We start from the raw sequence: 11502 nt of genomic DNA, 5'->3' as shown, positions 1-11502 counted from the left end.
AGATACATAGCCTGACGTTCAAACTGAGAAAGAAAATTCCTGAAGTGGAGTTGGCAACAATTATAAAAAATAACGTTAAGCCAGGAATAGCTAGTCTACTATTCGCAGCGACATTTCTATCACTAGCAGAATTAAAAAAGGAATGTATTAGGGCCGAGAAAATGCTAAGGGAAAACAAGCTCCGAGGTAGGCAGATTAGTGAAATCGTAAATGAAGAAGTAGATAACGGTGAAGTAGACAAGCATTCACAATGGGACTTAGAAGCGTTCAGTTCTCCACAGAACAGACAAGGCGAAAATCAACAGCGTGGGCATTTACAACAGAGAAATAAGGGGCAAAACACGCTTGGAGGTAGAATTGAAACCCGTCACCACGAGACAACAATCACGAGCAACCATGATGCAGGTACCATGTGTCCATCTCCATTCCACTTAAATTTGTGTTATTCTTGTGGAATGCCATGTGATTTTTACATCATAAATGACAATATGGAACAAGGGTCAAGGTGTAGGTCATCTTTCCATGACATGTCGTGCTTTTTATGTAAATAAAGCTATTCCTATTGCAGATATAACAAGAGAGAGGGAAACGGCTGGAGGACAGTGGCAACCGGGGCCCAGTGTCGCCAGAGGCAAGACCCGGAACGACGGTACAAATCATAAAGCGAAACCAATCCTTGTTAGCAAATCCAGTGGCAAAGATCAATAAACCTAAACCAAAATTTTTACACCAATGGAAGATAGAGTATGAAATAATAAAGGAAAAAATTTTTAATGAAGAATTAATGAAATCGAGAAACAATAAAAGAAGTTTCAGGAAAATACAAATTTTGCGAAGAAGACAGCAATTAGTAAAGGCATGTTTGAGGAAGGTCATAGGCACGATAGTAACACTGGAAGGAGATAATAGGATGTACGTTAGGACCAAAATCAATGACGAAGAGGTAGTAGCACTATTGGATTCAGGGGCAATGGCAAACTGCATAGGACAAGGAGCCTTGGACTTTTTAAAGAAGAAACCTAGTAAGATAATAAGAGTAAAAGGTAAATCTATTAAAACAGCCAACGGCGGCGAAACCCCGATAGTAGGTGTAGTAACTTTACCAGTCCTTTGGGAGGAAGAAACAAAAGACATGGAATTTTTAGTAGTCCCTTCATTGCAGCAGCAATTCTACTTAGGTATCGATTTTTGGAAAGTGTTCGACATACCAATAATCAGCAAGCGGACACCCAAAAATTACCTTAGGGTGGCAGTGTCTGAATTGACTCCGCAGTCATCAGACTTACTAGTCACGTCAAAACAACACGAAATGTGTAGGAAGCAAATAAACATGCTAGTGAAGGTTGTTAAAGAATTTCCATCGTTTAGTGAGTTAGGTCTAGGAAGCACAACAGTAGAAACTCATACGATAGAGGTAATGGATGAACATATACCTGTGAAACAGCGCCACTACCCGATATCTCCGTTTGTCCAGAAATTAATGTACGACGAATTAGACAGAATGCTGAGCTTAGGGGTGATTGAAGAAAGCAATAGCAGTTGGAATTCTCCGGTAACACTGGTAAGGAAAGAAACCAAAAACAGGCAGTGCTTGGATGCCCGGAAAGTCAATGAGCGCACAATCAAGGATGCATATCCGTTGCCTCATATTGAAGGAGTCTTGAGCAGACTACACGACACCAGGTACATTTCCGCAATCGATTTAAAAGATGCGTTCTGGCAGATTCCGCTGGAAAAAAAATCCAGAGAAAAGACAGCATTTGCAGTCCCGGGAAGACCCCTATATCAATTCACTGTGATGCCATTCGGGTTATGTAATGCGGCGCAACGCATGTGCAGACTCATGGACAAGGTCATTCCAGCAGCGCTTCGAGAACGGGTGTTTGTATATCTAGACGATCTACTGGTGTGCTCAGAAGACTTTGAAGGACACATGCGTCTATTACAGCAAGTGGCTGGGTGTCTGAGCAAAGCTAACCTGACAATTAATGTTCAAAAGAGTAAGTTTTGTCATACTGAAGTTAGATATCTAGGGTACATCGTAGGGAATGGGACAATACGAACTGATCCGGCAAAAGTAGAAGCGATGAATATTTTCCCTGAGCCAAAGACAGCGAGGCAACTTAGACGGTTTCTTGGAATGACAGGATGGTATAGAAGATTCATAAGAGATTACGCCACTATTGCAGCACCACTACACGATTGCTTGACTAAAAATAACCTTATTAAATTCGCTCTAACCAACGAAGCAAGAATAGCGTTTGAGAGATTGAAAGAAAGTCTTACGACAGCACCAGTACTTACGAATCCGAACTTCCAAGAACGTTTTTATATCCAATGTGACGCTTCTAAAGATGGAGTGGGAGGAGTGTTATTCCAAGTGAATGAGGCTGGAGATGAGCAACCGATAGCATATATGTCGTCTAAACTAAACAAAGCTCAAAAGAATTATAGTGTGACAGAACTGGAATGTTATGCTGCAGTACTCAGTGTAAAAAAATTTAGAGCGTATGTTGAAGGACTTCCATTTACGGTCATAACGGACCATGCGAGTCTCAAATGGTTGATGAACCAGCGTGATTTATCAGGCAGACTAGCGAGATGGAGCTTGAAACTACAAGCATTTGACTTCAATATAGAACATAGGAAAGGTAATCAAAACATTGTTCCCGATACACTATCAAGGATGTTTGTTGACGAGATAACACAAGACACTCGCAATCTAGATGTTGATTTGCAGTCACCTTTCTTTGCAACTGATGAATATAAGGCACTCATCGAAATGGTAACCAAAGAACAACAACGCTTACCTGACCTGTGTACCTCAGAGGGTTATGTATATAAAAGGACAGATTTTCGAAGTGGCGACCCACTACAAGAGGATAGTACTTGGAAATTATGGGTTCCATCTGAATTGCGATGGTCATTAGCAGAACGAGTACATGTATCACCATCATCTGGACACGGAGGGATGCAAAAGACCCTGGCAAAATTAAAGGTAAAATATTTCTGGCCAGGAATGGTTGGTGACATTCAAACACTGATAAAAGAATGCGAGATTTGTAATACTTCTAAGGCATCAAATAGAATGAGAAAACCACTAATGGGAATGCAAGCCATAACCGAAAAACCATTCCAACGTCTGTATGTGGATTTCATGGGACCTTATTCTAGGACTAGCACAGGTAATACGGTGATTTTTGTAGGGCTAAACCACTTCTCAAAATACGTATTTCTTAAACCGATGCGTGCAGCTACAGTCCAGAATATGATTAAGTATCTTGAGATTGATGTTTTCCACACATTTGGTGTACCAGAATTCATGCATTCTGATAACGGGAAACAATTTATTTCAGAAGCCTTTAAGTCATTCTTGCAAAAATATGGAGTGAAACACATCCGAACTGGATTTTATTCTCCCCAAGCCAATGCTGCCGAAAGAGTAAATCAGTCAGTACTTCAGATCGTTCGTTCTTATATACAGGAAAACCAACGAAATTGGGATCAGTATGTAAGTGAGGCAGCATTTGCACTCAGAAGTGTAAAACACAGCTCGATAGGTATGGAACCATATATGGCAGTATTTGGGTCACATATGATTCAGCATGGCGCAGCATATGAGATAATGAGAAAGCTGAGCTCCATACAACAATCCGAATTTGATATATTAGAAGCGACAGACAAACAACTACTGATGCGAGAGAAACTGAGAACAGAATTGAAAGCAGCTCACCAAAGATCTGGAAGAGTGTATAATCAACGAAAAAAGGAAATTCAGTTTAGAGCAGGGCAAGTAGTATATAGACGCAACTTCAGAGAAAGTAAACAAACTGATGGTTATAACGCGAAGTTAGGAAAGAAAAACGTGAAGTGCGTGATTTTAAAAGCAATAGGTTCTTCGCTATATGAGTTAGGAAACATGAATGGGGTTAGTATCGGGGTATACTACGCGAAGGACATCTTTTGTCAGTAAGGAGTAGAAATCGGGTCATAACAATTAAATGCCTGGCTAGATCAGTCGGCAAAGGATGAGACTCTGCAACTACCAGTCTATTTTTTTTTACGAGTCCGTTCCATGTTATATAGAGATATAACATCGACGGTATCGAGCCTGTCATGTAGGCCTGGGTAGGGGTAAACGAAGAGTTAATAAAACAACGTGAATATTAATGACGTTAACATACCTTGAAATTTATGTGGCTTCCATGGGTACTTCAGTTATTTTTTTTTATTATATCGCCGACATTGTCAATATGTTTTTAATGTGACCACCAACAGTATTCCTCTTGCGCATAACTATTAAGTATGCTGTTCACTTTTTTTTATTATATAGTCCACAAGTAATTTTTTATAGAATTTAAATGTGTTATATTTGCGCTCACTATTGAAAGAATTTCAGTTTATTAAATTTACAACGTGCATTGCGCGCACGCTATCAATGAAAATCGAAGTAAACAAAAGTGGTAAACAGAGAAGGCGAAAAGTAAAGCTTCTACGTTCAAGTCTCGTTTGTTTAGTGCAATGTAGTTAAGGCGAACTTCACTAAAGCTTCAGTAAAGCTTGACTTAGTGAGAGGGGATAGTATTGCCAAATCCGAATAACCACTCGAAATATCTAAGACAAATTGTAGCTTTATTGAAGAGGAGAAAAAAAAAAAAAAGAAGAAGCTTTATTAGAGGTTATTACCCTTAAGCCAAACAAGGCCAGCTAACGCAAATTAACGAAAGCAAGCTTTGGTAACAGGATCACTAACGTGATAGAAAATTTATCAGTTAGGCGAGTTGGATATAAAAGCCATAGCAGACACGGTGATGGTTCTCTTTTTTACTTTGCTGTTTGTTCCTTAACGTTCGAAATTTAAAAGTTTTTTTCGATCAAGTGCTAATAAAAGTCAAGTTTCTTTAAAAATCTAAAAACGTTCTCAATTATATCATTAACATATATATACAATTAAAATTTAAAAGAAAAAAAAAATGTGAATGCATGAGTGTATGATTTTTATGCTAAATAATGAAGAAGTTTTTTTTTGTTCTTAAATATGCTTAAACAATAGTGGCATATATATATGTGACATACACGATAGTGTAATATATATATTATTTTCTTTGCAAATATACTTGGTAAATTTTCGCTAAAAGATTTTGTTTATTTTTTTTCGACGGACTTATTGAAATTGAAGCAATTAATGTCCGAAAACAAAGATATTATGACAAGTCAAGAGTAACAAAAATTAATTTAAAATTTTGAAGTGATGCATAAAAATCATCATTGAACAACAATTACAACATAATAAATAAAAATTTTGGGTTTTCTTACCCCAAACTCAAAAAGAAAGAAATACGTACAAAAATTTGATAAAAGACAAAAAAAAAAAAGACGAAAACACACAAAGAAGCAGAAATAAAGTTATAAAGCTGTTTTGTGATCAAATTTTAATGCCTATCTTGGTGATGTCGCGGATTGTGAAGTGATGAACAGTGAAATTGGCAGACATGACCGTAAGGATATTAGATCGGAAGTAAAATACACTTTTGTTGGAAGGATTCAACGGGATCCATACACACCGTTAAGGCACAGCGGTGTACAGGTATTCCTGTACTAAATGATTTAGCTTGTACAGAAACGTACATGCCTGTATTCATATATTTTTTTATTTATTTTCTTTAATTATATATATTCCATTGTACATTGTAAACTTTTATTATACATTAACTTTTATAAAATTGTGAAGAATGTATACTTTTGAATTTAGTTGAAAAAAAAAAAGTTGAATTTGGATGTTAAAAAGATTGTCTTAAAAGTTGAATTATATGAATTATTAAATATCATCTTAAATTGCATATGATATAGGTATAAAAAAAAAAAAAAAATAAGAGTAAACAGAAATAGTAATAATATACATATAATAATTGTATATATTATATATACATATAATATATAAGACATATAATTGTTTGTCCGAAACACATTTAAATACATATATCTATATTTTTTTTAATTATTCATAAGTTTCAGCTAGGTCAACAGCAGCGTGGGTGACGTTATTCTAGCAGCTGTAAGGTAAGACACGCGAACTTGTGTAAAGAGAAATTGTTACTTTGTTTAAAAATTTAGTTAAAAGATTTGGTTGTGTATATTTTTTTTTCTCTTATTTTTCTTGGTTTTTTTATTATGATTTAATTAGTTAGGTTTAAGATTACTAAGATTATTATGGTCATGACTTTTGTTGAATCTAATAAATAAAAAGAAAGAAAAAAAAAAAAGAAAAGGAGAAGAAATTTTTTTTTTGATGGAATACTCAAATAGTATGCAGGAGTAAGGTTTAGTTATTTGGCGGTGGTGGAAGTAAAATAGAATGTATATAAGTTGCAGAGTGACCGAGTGAATGTAGTGTGAAAGATGATCTTCCACAGCAAACCGGTGACATGAATTTTTGTTGATATCCGCGATTGTTGCTGAACGTGAGAAGAATCACCCCCAAAACCGGCGAGCATACCGGGCTGGCCACCATGTCACCGCTCCACGTTCACTGCAGTGTTACTTCGCCCACCGAAGACCGGACACAACACGTTCCATAATCGGATTGAATGAATAAAGAAAAACCTAGTGGTAGCAACAACATTAAATCTTGGAATTATAAAAAGAAGAGATCTGTTGGAACGGACAGGCTGCAAGCAATTATAAAGGTACTCAGGATATTTAGTAATTTTCAATTTAAACAGAATTAGACAGATTCGAATATTTAAATACTGCTCAATGTCACAACCCAGTTTAGCGTCTCTATAAACTGTTAGATGATCAAAACGTTGAAGGCCGTGGATGTATCTAGTACTGCAGTATCCTACAGTTCTCAGTTTAGCAAGGGACTCGCAGTCAAGTTTACAGTACACCAAGTTATTATAGGCAATATTAGTTGTTTGACCAATAAGCCACGGACATGGACAGGGGTATACTTAGCAGATAAATTCAAATATCTGAGGCAAATAAATGATTTCTTAACAACATGATTGATATGATCAGAGGCATGTGACTTTGAATTCAAAATAAATCCTAGACATTTAACTGATGCACTATATTTAATAATTGAGTTTCCAATAGCTACCGATGGTAATTCGTCTAAGTTTAATTCAAACCTAGTAAGCGGCAATATAATGGTTTTATCTGCATTTAGCAGCATATGGTTTTTAACTGCCCAGCGATGTATGCATGATCTTTGTGACAAGGTCATTTAAATTATCACTCCGACACGAATGATACATTTGTATATCATCAGCATATCCATGTAGCCTCGAAAATTGACATACTGAGAAAACGTCATTAACGTCTCAGTTAAATAACTAAAAATAAATTTAAAAGCTAAACTGGAGAAGTGAAACTTATTTATGAGCTTTTTACAGAGCAAAGCGTGATCAACTCGGTCAAATGCTTTTGAAAAATCTAGAAGACATAAGTAAGTAACCAAATCCCTATCATAACTTAATCTAATATCTTCGAGGACTTTCAATATGGCAGGCGCACAACTATGACCTTTTCTGAAACCCGTGTAACGACACGGATTTTCCCGTTTCGTTATAATTTATGCTGGGGTATCCTCAGTCTTTTCCAGGGGGTCGCTACAATAAATTTATATTCGCGGAGACAGGACTTCTCAAAATAAAAGTAATGTGTGTTAAATTTTAAATGTAGATTTATTTAAAATATTATTAATTCATGAAAATAGTATTTATAAAAAAGGAATTTAGTTAAACGTAATTATGTAAACTTGAGATTACTAATGTGTACAATTCAATGACATAGTATTTTTTTAAAAAAAAAAAACAAAGTAAATTCATTAAACGTGATTAAACTTGAGAAACTTGAGATTATTTCCTGGTATTCTGCTGTATCTGGAGGTTGTTCCTTTGGAGCTCGGTGATCTCTAATCTGGTTCCGTGGTTTGTATCTTCGTATGATTACTTGCTCAATGCGTACCTGTGTGGGACAGAAGGGTTAGTGTATATATAAAAAAATATATTTCCTTGTTCGGTTATAGAATATCTATACAATAGTGTCCAAGTGTCTTGACTTAAAACCGCCCATGCACTTGTACACAATTATATATATATTTTAGTAATTTATACAACTAGGCTTAAAACCGCCACTGTGTCAGACAATATTTTTTTATATTTATTTATTTTATATTTTGACATACAATGCCACCGAGTGATCATACAAGACTCACTAAATTCTTAGAAAATTGCGCCTTATTTTATATGCATTTCTCTTGAACTTTTTGTGTAAAGTACACAAAGCTTAGAGTTGATCTTAGTTGAACTTACTGCCCTTAACACTTTTGCACAAAAGCTCCCTTGTGCATCTTTTTGCAGCGAATTGCATTCTGACATTTTTGACGTTTGTAAATGTTTGTTTACATTTTTATAAAAAGCGGCGGTGCTCGTGGTTTTATTTTATAGTTGAATTATTTATAAATAAAATAATAAATAACTTATAAATAAATTATTATTTATTAATTTAAATAAATTTATGTGGAAAAATAATGAAGGTATGTTATATGGTTATTTTTATTTATATACCTTTTGTATATATTATTGAAATGTTTTCTCCTAATTACAGATTACATCACGTATTTTGTTCAAAGTGGTGGTGTTACTAAATTTATGTAGGTTGGAAATTATTACAAAATTTCCATCCTTACACCCGATAGATAAGGAGATAGCAGATGAAAAACGTTTAGATGATTACGAATCTGTTCAGACATTATCGCAACTAAAACGCTTGTGTGAATTATACACGCACCCCACCAATATTTTCTGAAAACCAACATTGATGCTTATAATAACGAATTCAATGTCGGACTCACCAGACATACATACCAAATTACTTTTTAAATGAGACTTGCAATAAATTGCCACCCCACCTCCTCTCCTATCATGGCGGTATAAAATATGATTGTTCATTGAAAGATATAAGCTACTGATGTCGCTATTAAACCAAGTTTCCGACACGCATATGATATCAACATCGGAGTTTTCAAAAACAGTCTTAGTGTAGTCAAATTTCACATCAGTTAGGCTTCTAGCATTAAAATGTATCATATTAAGACCGCAATTTTGTTTACTTAATATATTTATTAAAGTTTTGTGGTTCATCAAAGTTGATAATCAATTCTTTCAGCTTCCACTTTAAGTTTTCTTTGCAGGGTTTTACATATTAGATCCCTGGAATCATGGTCTATGTCGAGATCATTCAGATTTAGATTTTTCTTGGCTACAGTTTACACATCTGTTAAAGCTGTTTTTACATTCTTTGTATATGTGACCAACTTCACCGCATTTTGGACATACATGCTCACTTTCCTTACAAACAGTTGCTTTATGGTTAAAACCCCAGCACTTGTATCATCGCATTACATTCAAGTTTTCGTACACTATGCATCGTTCCCAGCCAATATTAAGTCTACTAACACTCATAACTTGCTTGAAAGCTATGCCATCTAATTCAACCAACGCGTTAAAGATGTTTTAATTTTTGAACGACTCATATATTTTCAAGACTTTTATAAATTTAATCTCCATATTGTTTTGATTTCTTATTACTTGGAGAAATTTATCATTTTCCAAACGCTCGCTCATGCCGGTAATAAGGATTTTAGGGTTTCGCATAGCAGGTGTCTCAATTTCATAGTTCTTACCTAATTTCTTTTTAATTTCTTTTGCAAGAATTTCTCTCTCTTTTGAGGTTACACACTTTATTGTTACCCTTCCATCATGTTTAGAATAAAAACCACAGACCTTAACATTAAACTCTGATGGATTTATTTTAGTTTTTAAATCATTTTTAGTTGCTTCACTTAATTGCTTATTTTTAGGTTTTAGCGTTACTGGAATATTCGGATTGTTTTTCATCTTTAATTTCGCGGCGTACGTTTCGCTTTGAATTTCATTATTTTTGATGGTTTTTACTAATTCAGCACCTAATTCGTTATCATTTTTAGTCAAATTATCAGACAAGTCTATTACTTTTTGCTCAAACGAAGCCAATTTTTTTTCATATATTTCTTGCACTGCCATAAGAGAGGTGACTCTGTCGGAATACTTAGATTCAATTGCTTTTAGTAAAGATTTAATTTCACTTTCATTAATTTTTAGTGATTCCTTGAATTCGCTTTTGTATTCTTTTAAAATGTTCGTATTTTTAGTTACACTTTCTTGCATTTCTCTTAAAGCAAGGTCTACATTATGTATGTATTGCACACAGTCTTCACATATAAAATGTATCATTTTATTACTTAAAATATTTATATTGAATTGTTCTACTCCTGAACATTTTGGAGCAGTGTGATATACATGGACACACACACCTGAACATATTAGACCCGTCTCACCATGGATTCCTAAATCACACTTATGGCATTCTTTCATATTTAAGTCATATATATTATATATTTAAAACAATATTTTAAATAATGTATTTGATATTAACTGACTTTACCAGCAGACTATATTTTCTTCGACTTATTCAATTACACAATTGCACTTAACAATTGCTTTTCTGAAAAAAGAATGTACGTTTCACAATACTTATTTTTATTTATATTTCAAGCTTTATAACTTTAATTGCTGTCTATATCAGCTGTTTTAAGTATGTGTATAAAAACAAATGAAATCAAATTGAAATACGCGCAAATTATTTTGCAAAGTAAATAATTTATTTGGCTAGCAGCACAATTTATTAAGTTCGATTTTAATAAAATTTAACACGCCCGGCGCAAAAATCCATCATTCTAGGTGACTATTCTCAAATTCTATCAAGTTAATTACAAATTTAACAATTATTTTTATCAAGTTTCAGACTTTTACTCGGACAACAACAAAAGCAGGACTTCTCTAGGTAACATTCAACTATTATTATCTTAGAAAAAAATCACAAAATTTTTCCCGAGATACGGGTTGTAATCGGTTATGTAAATACCGAAAATACTTTATTGACAAATAATTTTATTCTATTCGTTACAATTACTTCATTATTCATTTATTTATATTATTTTTACGCGCAACTAGCGTGGTTTCACATTTGTGTGTCATTTCCGTTCTTCCTGTCTCTCCTGCTTCGTATCAATTGTCATTCACCTTTCATGCTGCCTCGCAGGGTTGCATTCAGCTCAATATTACTCAGAGTTGCTTTTTCACTGTTACATTCCGCCGTCCTGTGAATCTTCGCAAGATTCACTAATCTGACAAGCGGCTGGCTTGGTGGCTGGACGAGTTAGGATACCATTCTTGGTCTGTACGCGGGCTGATCTAACCTGACCGGTCTTGGACGGAAACACTTCAACAATTCGACCCTTGAGCCATTGACCTCTTGGTAGCAGATTGTCACAAACGATCACAAAATATCCAACCTTGAGGGGCACCACCTCCTTACACCATTTAGGGCGTCGAAAAAGTTGAGGCAAGAACTCCGTAGTCCATGGTTTCCACAAACGGCTGTTTATATCTTGGA

The sequence above is a fragment of the Teleopsis dalmanni genome, chromosome 1 (assembly GCF_002237135.1).
Source record: "Teleopsis dalmanni isolate 2A chromosome 1, ASM223713v2, whole genome shotgun sequence".
NCBI classification, from domain to species: domain Eukaryota; kingdom Metazoa; phylum Arthropoda; class Insecta; order Diptera; family Diopsidae; genus Teleopsis; species Teleopsis dalmanni.
This window is presented reverse-complemented; position numbering follows the sequence as displayed.